Source organism: Prionailurus viverrinus, chromosome E1 (assembly GCF_022837055.1).
Source record: "Prionailurus viverrinus isolate Anna chromosome E1, UM_Priviv_1.0, whole genome shotgun sequence".
Classification (NCBI taxonomy): Eukaryota; Metazoa; Chordata; class Mammalia; order Carnivora; family Felidae; genus Prionailurus; species Prionailurus viverrinus.
This window is the reverse complement of record NC_062574.1, coordinates 9,466,820-9,486,462: the sequence shown is the minus strand read 5'-3', so window position 1 is coordinate 9,486,462 and position 19,643 is coordinate 9,466,820. Positions and strand designations below refer to the sequence as shown.

Below are 19,643 nucleotides of genomic sequence, written 5' to 3'. Positions count from 1 at the left end.
ATCCAACGGACTGAGCCACCCAGGCCCCTCAACAGATTGTTTTTTTAAATTTAGTAAATGAATGAACGGCACCAAATCCCACGGTTAGGAGAGCACCAAAGTTTCAAGACAAAAATCACAGGAACCACTGATGGCGCCCAGGTATTTGCTAAACCTATTCCTTGCTCTATTTTATTCCTATCTTCAAAGAAATATCATTTTCTTTTACTCATTTTTCTACTGTTTTATTTTCTACTTCCTTAATTTCGACTTTCCTCTTTATTAACACTATTTTTACCTTATTAGTTTAATAGTTTATTGAATTAAATAGTTTATTTTTAGTATTTTTTGGTAACCAAAATATTAATGTTTATTTATTTTTCAGAGACAGAGACAGAGCAGGAGTGGGGGAGGGGAAGAGAGAGAGGGAAACACAGAATCTGAAGCAGAATCTGAAGCAAGCTCCAGGCTCTGAGCTGTCAGCACAGAGCCGGATGCGGGGCTCGAACTTGTGAACCCAGAGATCATGACCTGAGGAGAAGTTGGACGCTCAACTGACTGAGCCACCCAGGCGCCCCGGTAATCAAAATATTAATGACTATGCATTTTCCTCTGAGTATGGCTTTAACTGTGTCCAATAGAGTTTCATATGAAGTGGGTTTTTTTTTCTTAAAAAATTCCAAATAATCTATAGTTTCAGTTTTTCCTGTTTTCTTTATTGAAGGTATGTATAGTTTATACACAGCAAAATGCAGATATTTTAAAAGCAAAGCCTATGTAACCACCACCAGTTCAAAGATAGAACATTTCCAGCACTCCAGAGAGTTTCTCTCAGGTAAAAGAAAACAGGGGATTCCTATCCTGACTTCTGTCACATAGGTTAGTTTTACCTATTCTTGAAATTCATTTTAGAGGGCGCCTGGGTGGCTTAGTCGGTGTCTGACTTTGCCTCAGGTCATGATCTCATGGCTCATCGTTCACAGGTTCGAGCCCCAAGCCCCGTGGGTTCAAGCCCTGGGTTCAAGCCCTGAGCCCCGCATCGGGCTCTGTGCTGACAGCTCAAAGCCTGGAGCCTTCTTTGGATTCTGTGTCTCCCTCTTTCTCTGTCCTTGCTCACATTCTGTCTCTCTCTCTCAAAAATGAACGTCAACAATTTTTTGAAAAACATCTTGGACTCTTTTATGTCTTACATCTTTCACTCAGCATAATGTTCTTGAGAACCATCCATGCTGTTTTGTGTATCAGTTGTTTTTTTAATTACTAGGTAATATTTGACTTCTAAGTACATCGCAGTTTATTCTCCTGTTGATGGACATCTGGGTTGTTTCCAGTTTGGAGACAGTTATGCAAGGAAGCTGCCATTTGCATTCACTCTTGCGTACAAGTCTTCCTGTGAACCCATTTCACTATATACATGGGAGTGGACTTGCTGGGTCATAGATTATGTTTTTGTAAGAACTGCCAGTTTTGCAGAATGGCTGTTCCGTTTTATACTCCACCAGCAATGTAGGAGAGCATCAGTTTACACTCTCACAACATTCAGTATTGTCAGTCTTGTTAATTTTTTTCTTGTTTAATGTTTGTTTATTTTGAGAGCGAGACAGCATCAGCAGGGGAGGGGCAGAGAGAGAGGAGAGAATCCCAGGCAGGCTCTGCTCTGTCAGCACAGAGTCCGGTGCAGGGCTCCAACTCAGGGAATATCTAGTTGTTGATCTACTTAGCTATCCTTACACCAAGGCCACTCTGTCTCACTTGGCTTAGTCTCGAAATCAGAGGAAGCCCTCCAGATTTGGTCTTCTCTGAGATTGGGTTAGCCTTTCTAAGTCCTGTGAGTTTCCATATAAAGTATAGAATCAGCTGTTATTTCTACAACAACAAAAAAAAGCCTGCTTGATACTCTGTGCCATCAACCATTATCCTATGAAAATCACTCATTTTCTCAAATATACCTAACTTCATTCCATTAATTTATATTGTTTCACTACTACTCATCTGAGAGGTAGACTATTTTTTCCTATTATGCTAGTCACTCTTGATTGAATCAATGTTATTCCCAGGGTCAGACACCTCTTTAATTGCCTTCTTCTTGGGTTCTGGATGTGCAATAACTCTGAATTGTTTTCTCCATTTCAAGCTACCTTAAGAGTATGATGTGTTCACTTTTTTTTTTTTTTTTTTGAACACAGTGAATCGCTTTTATTTCGGTATGCATCCACATCTCAGCATTTAGTGGTCCTGAACAGAAAAGTGGAAAAACGCAGCGATTTGCCAGGAAGTCAAGCCCGCCAATTTCGGGGATCTGCTGTGCACGCCGAGTTCTTTTTTAATCCCTGCTGAGGACCGTGAGAAACAGCAGCACCAAAACCAAAGTATGCACCGAATTCAAGGTTCTTTTTGTTCCAGTTGCCACATTCCGAACTAGACCCAAACGGATTGCAAGATGACCACATGAGAACCCTGTGTAAAACTTCTTCAATTTTTAAAAGCAAAAGCAATTACAGGAAAAGAAAATTCATTCAGAGGGATCGTGTGTGCTTACAAGTGTCTTCTGTGGCCTTTCTCCGAGTTTAACCACCAAGAACTTTGAGAGCTGGCAGGTGTGAGTACCCCTGGTGACTGTTCTTTTCACTTTATCAAAACCTGAGCTAAAAAGCCGCATCAGCTGACGATGACAGCAGAGGGTGGCAGGGCTGAGGACCCAATATTCATTCCCAGGCTGGTGGAGAGTGAGTAAATGGGGTTCCAAAACTAAACGAGGGAAGTCAGAGACTCTTTCCAACCTTAGCTGATGGCTTCTGGCCAAAGCAAGGAAGTATTGTGGAAAGTGTTGGGTGGTGATGGTACAAAAAGGGAGTTGAGGAGGAGGAAGGAAAAAGCAGCACCCCTCGATTAAGGTGGGGGAGAAGATATGGGGAGAGCCCTGAATTCCTCACCAAAGGCCAATTTCAGAGGGGAGCAGAGGGGGTTACAATCTATGCTTCGGCCAAGGGTGGTGGTGGAAAGTGAAGAAGGGACAATGGCTTGGGGGGTGGGGTGGGGGGGCATCATTTAAGACTTAAAAAAAGCAGGGGTGCAGCTGGAGCACCCCCACACACCCAGCAGTAGTCCCACAGGCTGTGACCTGAAACCTTCACACCTGCTCTAGCAAGCCACCCCAAGCTGGAGGGCTGTTGCAGGGAGGGAGGGAGGGAGGGAGGGAGGCAGGCAGGGAGGCAGGGGGAGGAGAAGGGGAGAAGGCAGAGACCCCAGGCCATGTAATCAGCAGCAAGGTGATTGTGTGATGTGTCTTTTCACAGTTGAGTTAGATGTGCCCCACCAGTTATGATGGGAACCCATTTAAATATACTTTCTTGATCCCAGAAGGTCAACTACGTGGACAGTGGTTACACTTGACGGGATGATTTGTTATAGCACAACTTACATATTTTAAGTGGACAAAAGAAATTAGTATCGTTTACAGTATCTTAAGATAAATTGCCTTTGAATGGGAGCTTCCTTTCCAGTACTTTGAGGTCTACAAGACGTATCTAGAAAATTTACTACTGTGGAAAATGAAGACTGGTTAAATCGAATGGGAGGGGGGTAGGGGAGGGCCTGTGGTTTTTCTTTTTGATTAATTGCTGTTAACACTGTCCTTCGGGCGGCTGAGGGAGTTTCATGTTTTCTTTAGACATCATTAGGCGCCGGGGCTCTTGCAGGACGACTTTGATGCTGTATGAATTCTGCCACTTTGCTAGCATTGATGTGGCTCTTGGGTCCACCAGTCCATTAGAACTATTAACTCCATTCATATTAATTTTTGTTACAAATCTTACAAAGGGGGTGCTTCTGGGTATTTAGGGCCACATTCTATTTTAAGGCTGTATATTCGGTTTTCATAAATTGTTCTTGGAGGCCCAATTCTCATCCCTGTCCATCTTGTAAGTGTCATGTCTTCATCATCTTCTAGACCCCAGCTAACTGTGGCATCTCCTACTCCTTTCTGGCCTTCTTCCAGTTCTTCCAACAGTCGAAAATTGCGAGGGACTTTTACTCCCGAGCCCGTGGTGGCTGCCATCTTGCGTCGCTGTCGCTCCTACCTTTTTTTTTTAAGACTTGTTTATTTTTGAGTGAGAGAGAAAATGCAAGCGGGGGAGGGGCAGAGAGAGAGAGGGAGACACAGAATCCAAAACATTTTACCTACTCATACCCCCACCTCTTAACCCAGATCAAAGGTTTAGAGGAGCCGGGTCGCCTGGGTGGCTCAGTTGGCTAAGCACCCGACTTTTGATTTAGGCTCAGGTCATGATCTCACTGTTCATGAGATCGAGCCCCATGAGATCGAGATGACCGTCTTCGCTGTCAGTGTGGATCCTGCTTAAGATTCTCTCTACTCCTCTGCAGCTCGTGTGCACACACTCTCTCTCTCTAAAAATAAATAGGGGCGCCTGCGTGGCTCAGTCGGTTAAGTGTCCAACTTCAACTCAGGTCATGATCTCATAGCTCTTGAGTTCGAGTCCCACACAGAGCCTGGAGCCTGCTTCAGATTCTGTGTCTCCCTCTCCCTCTGCTCCTCCCCTGCTCGTGCTCTGTCTCTCTCTCTCTCACAAAAATAAACAAACATTTAAAAAAATCAAATAAATACACATTTAAAAAAAAAAAGTTTGTGCCTGGCTGGGTCAGTTGGTAGGACATGTGACCCTCGATGTCAGGGTCATGAATTCAAGCCCTCCATTGGTTGTAGAGATTACTTAAATTAAGTAAGTAAGTAAGTAAATAAATAAATCTTTACCAAAAAAAAGTTTAGAAACTGCAATTTTATTCCTCATTTTCCCATCCATTCTCAGGCTCAACTCCTCTTATGTGCATATTTTTTAAGTAGGCTCCCTGTGGTGTGGAACTTGAACTCATGACCCTGCGATCAATATCTGAACTGAAATCAGGAGTTGGACACTTAACCAACCAGCCACCCAAGGCACTCCTTAAGAGTATCTACTTTTTTTTTTTTTTTTTTTTTGAGAGAGAGGGTGAAAGTTAGCCAGGGGCAGAAAGAGAGAGAGAGAGAGAGAGAGAGAGAGAGAGAGAGAAGCAGGGCTCACCTAGAGGTCCTGTTTTTACCCAAAGCAGGGCTTCACCCTGCTTTCTCTTTACCCAAAGCTTACCCGATGTGGGACTCGAACTCACCGACTGTGAGATCATGACCTAAGCCAAACTCAGATGCTTAACGACTGAGCCACCCAGGCACCCAAGAGTATCTTCTATTTGAAAACTCTTCACTGAACAACTGCCTTGTCACCTCCGAAAGTTGCTGCTGAGCCTGGCAGTCAACATGTTGAATGAATAAATTGTCCATTAAAATAATAATAATAATAATGATAATGATAATAATAATTTTTTAAAGAAAAAGGAAAAATAGGGGCACCTGGCTGGCTCAGTCAGAAGAGCATGACTCTTGATCTCGGGGTCCTGAGTTTGAGCCCCATGTTTGGCGTAGAGATTACTTAAAAAATGAATGAATGAATGAATGAATGAGTAAACTTTAAAGATACTTTTAAAAAATATTTTTAAGAAGGAAATGAACGTGGAAATGAGAAAGAATGAAATATGGCCTTTTGTAGCAACGTGGATGGAACTGGAGAGTGTGATGCTAAGTGAAATAAGCCATACAGAGAAAGACAGATACCATATGGTTTCACTCTTATGTGGATCCTGAGAAACTTAACAGGAACCCATGGGGGAGGGGAAGGAAAAAAAAAAAAGAGGTTAGAGTGGGAGAGAGCCAAAGCATAAGAGACTGTTAAAAACTGAGAACAAACTGAGGGTTGATGGGGGCTGGGAGGGAGGAGAGGGTGGGTGATGGGTATTGAGGAGGGCACCTTTTGGGATGAGCACTGGGTGTTGTATGGAAACCAATTGGACAATAAATTTCATATATTGAAAAAAAAAAGAAAAGTAGTGAAAAAAGGAAAAGATGTAACTATATCTAGTACAAAATTAATTATTCACAAGTACTGTACTCTTTCTTCATCTACCCAGTATTGAGATCTCTTTTCTAATATAATTATCAACCTATTAGAGAACTTTAAGGATTTTCCTCAGCCCACATCCAGGGGCAATAGATCGAGCCCTTGAGCATCCACTATTATCTTTCTTCTGCCCCAAAAGATGAATGGCATTTTGTCTGGGAATAAGATTCTCGGCTCTTGGTTGCAGCTTCTTTTCTGTTTGTAGATATTCTTCCCCCGTCTTCTTGTTTCCAGTGCAGCAAATGAGAATTCTCATGCTAGATTTATTTGCTTTCCTTTTTAAAAATAGCCTCTTCCTTCAGTGTGAAAACTTGCACAGTTCTCCTGTTACCCATGAGGTTCAGGAATTTTGCCAGAATATGTGTACATGTGTATCTTTATTATTGTTGTTGTTGTTGTTGTTGTTGTTATTATTATTATTATCTGGGTGTCAATAAGATAAGCACCTCACCAAAGTTTATCAAGCCTGATAAAGAAAAACAAAAAGAAAACAAAGTGTACATTTATACATTGGAAATGAAAAAAGAGAAGGGCCTGGGTGACTCAGTTGGTTAAGCATCTGACTCTTGGTTATGGCTCAAGGTCATGATCTCATGGTTCATGAGTTCGAGCCCTGCATCGGGCTTGTTGCCGTCAGTGCAGAGCCCCCTTTGGGCCCTCTGTCCCCCACTCTCTCTGCTCTTTCTCTGTTTGCACTCTTTCTCAAAAGTAAACCTTGAAAAAAAAAAAGAGAATGCTAAATCGTATGCACATTTCACCACAATAAAAAAATTCTTACTAGATTTTTATTTTCTTTTTTTTATATTTTTTTTAATTTTTTTTTTAACGTTTATTTTATCCTTGAGACAGAGAGAGACAGAGCATGAACGGGGGAGAGGCAGAGAGAGAGGGAGACACAGAATCGGAAACAGGCTCCAGGCTCTGAGCCATCAGCCCAGAGCCCGACTCAGGGCTCGAACTCCCGGACCGCGAGATCGTGACCTGAGCCGAAGTCGGACGCTTAACCGACTGAGCCACCCAGGCGCCCCATAGATTTTTATTTTCTTTAACGCTTATTCATTTTTGAGAGACAGAGACAGAGTGTGAGTGGGGGAAAGGCAGAGATAGAGGGAGACACAGAATCGGAAGCAGGCTCCAGGCTCCAAGCTGTCAGCACAGAGCCCGACGCGGGGCTCGAACTCACGGACCGCGAGATCATGACCTGAGCTGAAGTCGGATGCTTAACCGACTGAGCCACCCAGGCGCCACAAGATTTTTAAAGCACAAGCAAAGATACGAAGTGAGGGACTCCTAATTTTCACGTCGTGGGTATATAATATGACAGCAGATTCACAATACAAAAGCACATCCGTAAGAATCAAAAGTGGGCGTGTGCGGGCCTCGGCTGGTCAGATTCATAGAGTCAGAAAGCAGAATGGTGGCCACTAGGAAACGAGTTTAGTGGGGACAGAGTTTCAGTTGGGGAAGATGAAAAAAGTTGTGGAGATGGGTGGTGGTGATGGTTTCACAACAGTGGGAATGTACTTAATGCCATGGAACGGTAAAAATGGCTAAAATGATAAGCTCTTTATATTTCACCATGATTTTATTTTTTAATTAATTATTAAGTTTTAAATGTTTATTCGTTTTGGAGAAAGACGGAGAGTGTGAGTAGGGAGGGGCAGAGAGAGGGAGAAAGAGGATCCGAAGCTGGCTCCACGCTGGGCTCGAACTCACCAACCTTGAGATCACCTCGAACTCACGAACCTTGAGATCACGACCTGAACAGAAGTCAGATGCTCAACTGACTGAGCCACCCAGGACCCCCTTAAAAAGTCGTTTTAAGTGGGCATTTTCGCTTCTAGCTTCGGCCCTCTAAAACAAACATGATGAAGTCTCTGGCGACTCAGGATGTGGAGAAACAGATCCGGTATGTGATGTGCCCGCAGAAGGACAACAGACGGAACACTCAGCTCTGAAGGGAAAACACAAAGAACCCTGGCAGATTCGTACAGGATTTTAAGAAAACGGAATCTGAAAATAGTATAGTGCGTTTGATTTGCTTTTTTTTCCTCAAGCGTCAGTTCCCATGATTTGGGACAGATTTACTACAAGTAGACACGCGTAAGACAGGAACTAAGGGTGCCTTCCCATGCAAACGGGCTTTCCAGATAGGATTTGTCTGTGGTTGACCTTACCTGGTACCTGGTACTGCTCCTCAGCCCGCAGCATCAGGTAGCATTTAGCTCCTGGGAGTGTGCGGAATCCACACTGGCCACCAGGGGGCAGGAGTCCCCGTGTGGTTCGGACCAGGTAAGAGAAAGCCTGCAAAGAATGAAGGCTCTTAGGGGCGCCATTTTGTACCCTCAGGCTTGAGAGACCTCCAGAAACTCCAGCTACTCGCAGGTAGAAAAAGCATTTGACAGAGATTAGGGTGGACTGGCCATATTGTCCTCTCTCAACCCTGGGAGAAGCACCCAAATTTCTCAGCTCATGTGACAGGTTTCTTTTCCTGCTAATAGATAGATAGATAGATAGATGTATATATACAACCAAAGTGGGACCCGAACTCACAACCCCGGGATCAAAAATGGCATCCTCCACCAACTAAGCCAGCTAGATGCCCCTCCCTGCTATTTATCTCAGCACCCACATCCCTCCTACCAACCAACGTGCCAGTGGTAAATTCTGTTTCCTGGGCATTTGCAGGGGTACTAACTTTTGTGCCAACTAGAAAAAGAAGTCTCTTCTGGGCAGATACAAGCTGGCAGGCAAAGGACTTGGCGAGTTGACTGATGCTTCTCCGTGAGTTAGAAAAAAAATCCCGTCTTCCTGAGCCGCCCTGTGGTGGTCCTGAGTGGTTACTGAGTACCAGGGACTGTGCTGATGAAGGAGGACTCCATTTTGACCTCAAACTTGCTAGTTGGGTGTTTCTTTCTAGCCTGTCTCTAGGCTCAGGAGCAAGACCCTGAGGGCAAAGCATCCCTCCCCCCCCCCCCCATGGGGAAAGGAAAACTACCCCCTCAAGCCGCAAGGACTTTCCTGAGCCAGCAAGATCAAGATCCTCCCCCCATGATTGACTCCAAGGCAATGAGCAGTGATTTGACCTTCACCCCCCACCTACGCCCCACGTTTTCCTATATAAACCTGGAAGTATTTTCAGCACTTTGAAGACAATCTTTGAGAAGCTGTTTTCCCGGTGGGGGCCTCACTGAATTAAATCCCTTTCTTGTTTCACCTCCACTTGTCTCTCTGTCTTTGGATTTCGTCAGCAGTGAGTGGCCGCACCTGATCTGTTTGGGGTCCCCGGAGCCAGGCGCCCTTGAACGCCTGCACGCCAGCTACACTGGAGTGCTTTGCATATTTTGTCTAATGATCCTCACCACAGTGCAGGCACTACCACCGTCCATGTTTTTCTGATGAAGAACCTGAGTGCGAGTGCAAGCGGCACACAACTAGCAGGTAGAGCTCACGCCAAAGGGAAGGGCAAAGACCTCGGTTGCCCTAAACTTCTTCCCACGTCCACCGCACTCCCTGGAGTCCCAGCAGAACTGTAACTCATTGTATCTCAGAGCGATTTTTAAAACCAAACTTTTATGTTTATTTATTTATTTTGAGAGACAGCACAAGCTGGGGAGGGGCAGAGAGGAGGAGAGACAGAATCCCAAGCACTGATGGTGCAGAGCCCGATGTGGGGCTCGAACTCACAAACCTCGAAATCCTGACCGGAGCCAAGATCAAGAGTCGGACACTTAACCGACTGAGCCACCCAGGAGCCACAAGACCGATTTTTTTTTTTTAACTCTTTGTTGTTATACTAATGAATGTACATAATGTACACGTAGTGTCCAAACAAGAATAAAAAGAATGTCCGACAAAGTTAAGGAAGGAAGTTTTATCAATTTCTCTGCAGTTCCCTTACAACTCCTTCCTGGCCCCCTAAGAGAGAACTCCCATCCCAACTTTTGTGCTAATCTTTATCACACATGTATGTATATCTAAATAATATGATGTTTAGTCTTGTCTGGTTTTGAACTCTACAGAAATGAAATGACACTGTACGCACCCTTCTGAGATGATTCTTCTGTGACTCGCCCATGTTGATGGGTATAGTTGGAACTGATGTGTTCACTGTTGTATAGTATTCCATTGTACGAACATTCCACAATGTCCGTCCCATTCTTGCTAGATATACGTGCCTAGTTTTTGCTACTATAAACAATGCTGATATAAACATTCTTGTTCCTATCTCCTCATGCATGTGTGCAAAGACTTTTTCTAGGATATAAAGTGTTTACAAATCTTTTCAGACAATTTGTTTTATTCTTTAAAAAAATGTTTATTTTTGGAGGCGCCTGGGTGGCTCAGCTGGTTAAGCATCCAACTTGTGCTCAAGTCATGATCTCACGGTTCATTGGTTCAAGCCCCTCGTCGGGCTCTGTGCTGACAGCTCGGAGCCTTGAGCCTGCTTCGGAGTCTGTGTCTCCTCTCTCTCTGCCCCTCCCCTGCTTGCACTCTGTCTCTCTCTCTCAAAAATAAATAAACATTTAAAAACATTTTTTAATGTTTATTTTTTGAGAGAAAGAGTGTGTGCATATGCATAGGGAAGAGGAAGAGAGAAATGGGGACAGAGGATCCCAAGCGGGCACTGAAGCGGGGTCTGCACAGTACAGACAGTGGTGAGCCTGATGAGGGGCTCGAACAAACGAACCATGAGATCATGACCTGAGCTGAAGTCGGACACTCGACCAACTGAGCCACCCAGGTGCCCCTTAAGACAATTTAGTTATGAGCACATGCCAAACTTTTATTATAGTTTCGCTGTAATAGCAAAGGCTTCTCACAGACCACATCAAAGATTTCTCTCTTGGTAGAAACACTTAAAGGGAGAAAAATTACTAGGTAATTTAATTTTTTATTTTTTTTTATTTTTAACGTTTATTTTTGAGAGAGAGGAACAGAGCGTGAGTGCGGAGGGGCAGAGAGAGAGGGGGACACAGAATCTGAAGCAGGCTCCAGGCTCTGAGCTGTCAGCACAGAGCCCAATGTAGGGCTTGAACCCATAAACTGTGAGATCATGACCTGAGCTGAAGTCGGATGCTTAACTGACTGAGGCACCCCATAGGTAATTCAAAGGAAAATTGTTTTTCTGTTTCTACTCTACTCTCAATACTTAATACCTTTTTTTTTAGTTATTTTTTTAAATAAAAAAAACATTTACTTTTGAGAGAGAGAGAGAGTGAGTGTGTGAGCAGGTGAGGGGCAGAGAGAGGGAGACACAGAATCCGAAGCAGGTTCCAGGCTCTGAGCTGTCAGCACAGAGCCCAACACAGGGCTTGAACCCGCAAACCATGAGATCATGACCTGACCTGAAGTAGGACGCTCAACCGACTGAACCACCCGGGTGCCCCTATTTATTTTTGAGAGAGAGAGAGAGAGAGAGGGAGAGAGAGAGAGAGAGAGAGAATCCCAAGCAGGCTCTGCATTGTCAGTCTCATGAACCCTGAGATCATAACCTGAGTCAAAATGAGGAGTCAGACGTTTAACCGACTGAACCACCCAGGCGCCCTAATAGTTCAGTACTTGTGACATCAGATGTGGGAATCTTTCCCCATACCAAGCAATTCTCTGACACCAGCTGGTTGTCCTATAATTTAACTCAATTCTGGTCCCATCCACCTGGAGTTATCCCACAAGTTAAGGGCTCAGTCTACAAGACTGTCCCCTCCCCACCCCCAGGTCAGCTGCCAACCGCACATCCAGGTTGTCACCTGTACTTCTGATCCACTAGCTATAAATCAGAAGTTCTCACTTCCGGCTCCTGGGGTTTGATTAATTTCTTAGATGGGCTCACAGAACTCAGTTTACTTACTAGATTACCAGTCTATTACAAAGGCTCTAACTCAGAAACAGCCAAATGGAAGAGACGCTTTGGGCAAGGTATGTAGAGGGTAAAGGGTGCAGGGCTACCTTACTCCCTCTGGGCGCGCTGCTCTCCCAACTCTGGGTGTTCACCAACCGGAAGCTCTCCAAAACCCTGTTGCCTTAGGGATTTTTATAGAGGAGCCATTGCACAGGTGTGATCAATGAAATCATTAGCCACTGATGATTAATTCAACCTCCAGTCCCTCTCCCCTTTCCAGGGATGGGGAAGTAGGGCTAAAATTTCCAACCTTCCAACTGGTTGGTTTCCATGGCAATCAGCCCCCCAATTTAGGGGTTTTCCAAAAGTCACCTCATTAAGATAAACTCTGGAGTGGTTGAAAGGGACTTGTTATGAATACCAAAAGAATCTTTTTCATTCTAACCACTATAAAATTCCAAGGGTTTTAGGAGCCCTGTGATAGGAATGGAGACTAAGACCGATTTCTTATGATAAATCACATCATAGTAATTGTTGTTAGGTTGTGTACAAAAGAAATGTCTCATTAAAGATATGTAGACTCTTTGGGGCACCTGGCTGGCTCAGAGGACTGTGCAACTTTTGAGGTTGTGAGTTTGAGCCCCACGTTGGGTGTAGAGATTACTTAATAAACTTTAAAGAATTAAAAAAAAAATCTGTAGACTCTTTGGGGCGCCTGGCTGGCTTAGTCACAAGAGTATGTGACTCTTGATCTCAGCGTTGTGAGTTTGAGATCCACGTTGGACATTGAGCCTACTTATAAATAAATTAATTAATTGATCTTTAGACTCTTGACTGATAGTGGACAGTCAACTTTAGTAGATGGCTATCTAGTTTCTCACAAGATATCTTAATTTCATTATAATCTATCATAAAATTGCTTAACTGTTTTATGAGCAATGCTACTGGCTTCCCAGAGGGGGCTGTGAATTAACATCACACCACATACCAGGTTTAAGACAATGTTTCTTCTATAATAATTGAAGTGTTAAATAACAAAAATTCAACCCACTAAATTTTAAAGATCTAATTGGCTTTATTAATCGATTCATGAATCTGGCAGCATTCCATCTAGCAAGTAGAGGGGAGCCCCCAGGGGCTGCACAAAAGAAAGGCAAAGAAAGGATTATTTCAGGCAGGTTCACCTTCCCTTAGGGAGAAAGACAGGAGTCTTACTAGATAGATTATCTCATCTGCCTTTGCTGGGGTGTAAGGGTTTGGGGGGTTTGTTTTCCAAAGAGTTGTAACAATTTATATCCTCACTGCAGTGGGTGAGAGTTCCTGTTGTCCTACATCCTAGGCAACAATTGATATTATCTGACTTTTTAATTTCTGTGCATTCAGAGGCTATGAAATGATTTTAATTTGGTTTTTAATCATGGTTTTAATTTGTGTATTCCTGATTACCAATCTGATTGACTTTTTACGTTTATTCCATTCTGTTTCCTCTTTTATGTTCTTTATATCTAAATCTGTGCTGGGGCGCCTGGGTGGCGCAGTCGGTTAAGCGTCCGACTTCAGCCAGGTCACGATCTCGCGGTCCGTGAGTTCGACGCAGCCAGGTCACGATCTCGCGGTCCGGGAGTTCGAGCCCCGCGTTGGGCTCTGGGCTGATGGCTCAGAGCCTGGAGCCTGTTTCCGATTCTGTGTCTCCCTCTCTCTCTGCCCCTCCCCTGTTCATGCTCTGTCTCTCTCTGTCCCAAAAATAAATAAACGTTGAAAAAATAAAAATTAAAAAATAAAATAAAATAAATAAATCTGTGCTATCCATTGCTAATTAAAACTAAATACCACTTAAAATTCAGTTCCTCAGTCTCACTAGCCATATTTTCTAGTGTTCAATAGCTACGTGTGGCTCGGAGCTATTGTGCAAATATAGAATATTGCCATCACGGCAGAAGGCTCTTTTGAACAGCCCCATTCTAGTTATTGACTCTTGTGAAATATGTGTTGTCCGTGTCTCCTCCAAATTTATGGCTGGTGAGTTGTTTGGTTTTTTTGTTGTTGTTGTTGTTTTTCCTGTCTTTATTGGGTATGTTGATGAATGAAGTTGATGAATAAAAGTCCCTAATTTTTTTAAAGTTTATTTATTTATTTACAGAGAGAGAGAGTTGGGGGGGGGGGGCAGAGAGAGAAGGAGAGAGAATCCCAAGCAGGCTCCACACTGTCAACACAGAGGCCGATGTGGGGCTCGATCTCAAGAACCTGAGATCATGATCTGAGCCGAAATCAGGAGCTGGGTGCTTAACTGACTGAGCCACCCAGATGCCCCAGAAGTCCCTAATTTTAATGTGGTTGAATTCAGGAAAGAGCTATCAAACCTCTTTATCTTGATCATAAAGATATTTGCCTACGTTTCTGTCTATAAAATATAAAGTTTGCCTTTCACATTTAAGGCCTGAGTCCACCCAGAATTTAGTTTTGGGTGTGATGTAGAGTAGGGACCTATTTTCATTTTTTACAGTTGCCCCAGCAACAGGGTTCCTCCTTTCCCCATTCTGTGTATATTAGATTTTTTTTTTTGGTAATGTTTTTTAAATGACGTTTATTTATATTTGAGAGAGATAGCGACAGAGTATGAGCTGGAGAGGGTCAGAGAGAGGGGGAGACACAGAATCTGAAGCAGGCTCCACAAAGCCCAATGTGGAGCCTGAACTCATGAACTGTGAGATCAGGACCTGAGTCGAAGTCCAGCGCTTAACCAATTAAGCCACCCAGACGCCCCTGTGTATATTAGGTTTTTATATATGCATGGCTCTTTCTCTGAGCTCCCTCATCTGTCTCATTAATCCAGGGCCAATCTCCTTGTCTAAACTATTATAACTTTATAATGCAATAAAGGCATGATATCTTGGTGCTTCTGGAGTGTCTTGACAGTTCTTGGCCTTTTGCCGTTCCTCATAAATTTTAGGTTTGCTTTTCAATTCCCCCATACAATCCTGTCACTGTTTTGATAGGAGATGCTACAGAGCTATAGATCGATTTGGAAAAAAACTAGGATCCATGTGCTAGGGTGGTGTTCACAGCCCTGGGGATGCAACAGTGAACAAGACTGACCGTGGGGCTTCCCATCAAAATTAGAATGAAATCCAAACTCTTCACCGTTGCCTATAAACCAATCCACACTTGATCTGCACTTCCCCCACTCCCAGCTCATCTTCCACTGTTTCTTCATTTGCTGGGCTCCAATCACACCTCCCTTCGCCTTCCTTCAACCTGCCAAGCACTCTCCCACCATGCTTTTTGCTGGACTCTGCCACCCCCCGCCCATTATTTGCATGATGGGCTCCTTCACTTGCAACAGGTGTCTGCACCAGTGATCGCCTTTCAGAGAGGCCATAACATTATCTAAAATACCTACAGCATATCTCTCTAACACTTGCCTTATTTTTCCCCACAGTACTCATCACTACCTAACATATTAAAGATTGTTTTGTTGTTGCTTTTTGTCTGCCTCCTTCCAAGAAAGTAAGCTCTATGAACCAGGAACTCTTTGTTCACTTTTACCCTCAATCTGTGCCTGGAACATAGTAAGCACTTAATAAATTTGTTAAATGAATGCAAGAAGCAGGACCAGACAAATGATCAAGAAGCCTTTGAAAAAACCCAGGTAACATCTCTAAATTGTTACCTGTAACTCTAGGGCTGTCTAATGTGTTAGAAATATTTGGCTAGTGTTTATCTATCCAAGTTGTCCCCATCCCTAAGGAAGAATAGTATTTAAGCACCTCATGATTTTAGAGTCCTATTTGCAAATATGTCACCCATATTTGGAGGGGCAGATTGATTTGATTAATTCTGATTCATCAATCTTTTGTTGATCACATTTGCGGTGTTACAATTAAGGCATTTTTACCTAGCCTTTAAAATGTTTTTGTTTTCTTTTGGAAGATCTATAGTTTTTAATTACTTTTATGTTTGTGATCTGTCTTTGAGTTAATTTTGGTGCGAGGCAAAAGCTGAAGTCAGTTAGTTTGTTTGCATATGGATATATCTGATGGTTCCAACACCATTCACTTAAGACTATCCTGTCTCCACTGAATTTCCTTGGTGCTTTTGGTGAAAATCAGTTGTAAGTAAATGGGAAGACCTATTTCTGGGCTCCATTCTGTTATGTTAATCTATAGGTCTATCCTTATACCAACAACAGGGTCCTGATTACTGTGTCTTTATAGTAAGCTTGAAATCAGGGAAGTACTCCAAATTTGTTCAGTTTTTTTCCCAAAGAATAGCTTTGGCTACTCTAGGTCCTTTCTGTTTCCATACACAGTTTAGGATCAGCTTACCGATTCCTAATTTTTACTTTTATTTTATTTTTATTTTTTTGAGAGAGAGTGTGAGTGGGAGAGGGGCAGCAAAAGAGGGGAACAGAGGATCTGAAATGGGCTCTGAGCTAACAGCAGTGAGCCCGACGCCAGGCTCAAACTCATGAACCACAAGATCATGACCTGAGTCGAAGTCGGATGCTCAACAAACTGAGCCACCCCGGTGCCCCCTTGATTCCTAATTTTTACAAGCCTGCTGGGATTGTAATAGTGATTGCATTGGATCTATACATAAATTTGGGAAGAACTGTCACCTTAGCAACATTGAGTACTTTAAATCGTAAACATGGTATGTTTCTCCATTTGGGCAAATTAATAGGTTTTTTTTCCCTTGTTATAGCTTGTTTAGGGGTTGATGAGTATGATTTACTAGGCAATAACCACTCCTGTTTTCAGTCCTCACTTCAATAGACATGTAATAATAAAGTTTGGTTTTATTATTTTTAAAAAAGGTCAGTTCCCTTTTCTTCTGGAATCACCTCCTTCTTTACTTTTTTTTAAGTGAAACTTTTCACTATTTTGAGTGAAAGAGAGAGTGCACACAAACAGGGGAGGGGAAGAGAGAGAGAGAGAGAGAGAGAGAGAGAGAGAGAGAGAGAAAGAATCCCAAGCAGGCTCCTTGCTGCCAGTGTAGAGCCCGACGTGGGGCTCCACCCCAGGACCCTGGGATCATGACTTGAGCCGAACTCAAGAGTCAGATGCTTAAATGACTGAGCCACCCGGGTGCCCCTAACCTTCTTGTTTCTTTCTCTTTTTTTAAAATTTATTTTAATGTTTATTTATTTTTGAGACAGAGAGAGACAGAGCATGAATGGGGGAGGGTCAGAGAGAGAGGGAGATAACAGAATCCGAAGCAGGCTCCAGGCTCTGAGCCCTCAGCACAGAGCCCGAAGCGGGGCTTGAACTCACAGACCGTGAGATCATGACCTGAGCCGAAGTCAGACGCTCAACCGACTGAGCCACCCAGGTGCCCCAAACCTTCTTGCTTCTTATGTTTGAGGTTTCTTGGAAGCATTCTGGGGCCTGAACCCCCTCTAGTCCCCTTAATGATCAGCCTTTTTATATTCCTCAGACTCTTACTGACTCCTACTTCTCTACTCCACATTAATTCATTTGATCACTAACCAAGGTTTTTTTTTCTTTTTTATGTCCCCAATCCTGTGGACAGAGTGCTGTGGGCCAAGGGCAGGCCACCCCCGAGACGGGCCACATTGGCATGTAAATTATTTTGAGCTGAAAATAATCAAGACCCAAAAGACTCAAGAAGAAACTGACCTATCCCCTACCCCCACCATATGCCTAAAAAGAATTTAGATAGAGGGCCAGTACCAGGGAGAGAGCTATTAACAGAGATTTCTTATTATCTGAGAGACTTATCTACTTATCAGGGCAACCCATGTTTTCCAAACTTCTCTCACTTCCTGCTAATGGCCTTCCTCTCCTTTGCACCCCCAGACTCCCGCCCCCCTCCTGAGCTCAGGATGACAGACACACCTCATTTTGCCTGGCAGTCTTTGGAAATTCATGTCTGTGCAGATTCCCCATACGTACAAAACTAAATTTGATTTTTTTCCTGCTAATCTGTCTCACGTAAATTCAATTCTCAGTCCAGCTAGAAGAACCTTGGAGGAAAATTTCTTCCTCCTCAAGAGTGTTTTAACCCCTTCTTTCCTCCACCATGCCCTAACTATCCATCTTATTTCTTCACTTTTCTTTTTGTTCTAAGATGTAACCAGGAGTTGGGTTAAACAGGGCAGGGCTTCCCAAAGAGCCAATAGTGTCTCCTTGAAGGGACCGACTCTGCACCTAAAGGGCCACCGGCCCCTGATGATGTCCTCTGGTGTCTGAGGGAGAAATCTGTGTATTGGAGGCCTCATCCAAGCATAGAGAATCCCACATTCTCCTGTGCTACAGCACCCTCTATGGAGCCCGGACATTGACCCATTTGCTGAAGGAACAGCTCCTGTTGGGAAGCCTGGGAAGGGAGTGTGTTGACAACCAACAGATACTCATTGAGCACCTCTGTGCTGGGCACTGCTTCGAGCAGTCTTTTTTTTTTTTTTTTTCAACGTTTATTTATTTATTTATTTTTGGGGAGGGGGGACAGAGAGAGACAGAGCATGAACGGGGGAGGGGCAGAGAGAGAGGGAGACACAGAATCGGAAGCAGGCTCCAGGCTCTGAGCCATCAGCCCAGAGCCTGACGCGGGGCTCGAACTCACGGACCGCGAGATCGTGACCCGGCTGAAACCGACTGCGCCACCCAGGCGGCCCGGTAGGTTCGAGCAGTCTTGATTAAGATCTCTGACCTCCCTGGTCTTCCTATGTATGGGGGCGGGGGGGGAGTGGGTAGACCGATTAATGAATTGAATAAATACAGGTATGCATAAGTGATCTGAAGGCAATAAGAGAACATCGCAGTGCAGTATGACAGGGTGGTCAGAGAAGGTCTGAGGGAGAGACTGCTGAGTTGAAGCCTGTAGATGAGAAAAAAGGGAAGTGCAGTCCAAACATAAGGAATAGCACATGCCCTGAAAAGAGAATGAGCTTGGTGTGTCCGTGAGATGGAAGGAAGGTTGTCATGGCAGGATTCAAGGGAGTGAAGGGGATGTGGAGGGGGTTGAAGCAGAGAGGGAGGTATGCATTGACTGTGCTAGGCCTGTGGGCCCATGGTAAGGAATCTGGATTTAACTCTAGGTATAACAGGAAGCAGAGGGGTGACAGGCAGTGAGTGATGTAATTTGAATTCCTGGATTCTCCAGCAAAGGAACACACCCTCTCTGATTTGACTGTGCGTGCGTGGCTTGGGGCTGGGAGGCCTGGAGGCAGAAGAGGCATCAGAAAAACTGTCTCCTGCATGGCTAGAGAGTCGAACAATGGTGAAATGGGGGACACCTCCCAATCAACAATGAGACCTTTATTTATTTTTTTAATTTTTTTTTTAACGTTTATTTATTTTTTTGAGACAGAGAGAGACAGAGCATGAACGGGGGAGGGGCAGAGAGAGAGGGAGACACAGAATGTGAAACAGGCTCCAGGCTCTGAGCCGTCAGCACAGAGCCCGACGTGGGGCTCGAACTCACGGACCGCGAGATCGTGACCTGAGCCGAAGTCGGATGCTCAACCGACTGAGCCACCCAGGCGCCCCAACAATGAGACCTTTAAAGCCTGTGGCTACCTATATGGATATCGGCTTGCAATGGAGCTGTGTGTCTGAGCTGGGAGATTTGAACTTTACCTTGGCATCCTGGTGAATACAACTCAAGGGTCTGCCCAAGGCACACTTCCCTCTGCTATTCCCACCAGTTGTAGCTGGTACATCCCTCATGTCACCACTGTTTCTTATAAGCTCCTTTATTATAGTGTTTCTCATATGGTATTTACATGTTTGCTCTTTAACTGGATGATGAGCTACTTGAGGACAGACACCAAACTGCTCAACTCGGCTGTATGC

General features: G+C 44.0%; 1 pseudogene; it reads right to left on the bottom strand.

Annotated features, from left to right (window-relative positions):
* Positions 1 to 3,602: 3,602 nt before the first annotated feature.
* LOC125151677 (ubiquitin-conjugating enzyme E2 variant 1-like) lies at positions 3,603 to 19,530 on the bottom strand (annotated as a pseudogene).
* Between the last annotated feature and the right edge of the window lie 113 nt (positions 19,531 to 19,643).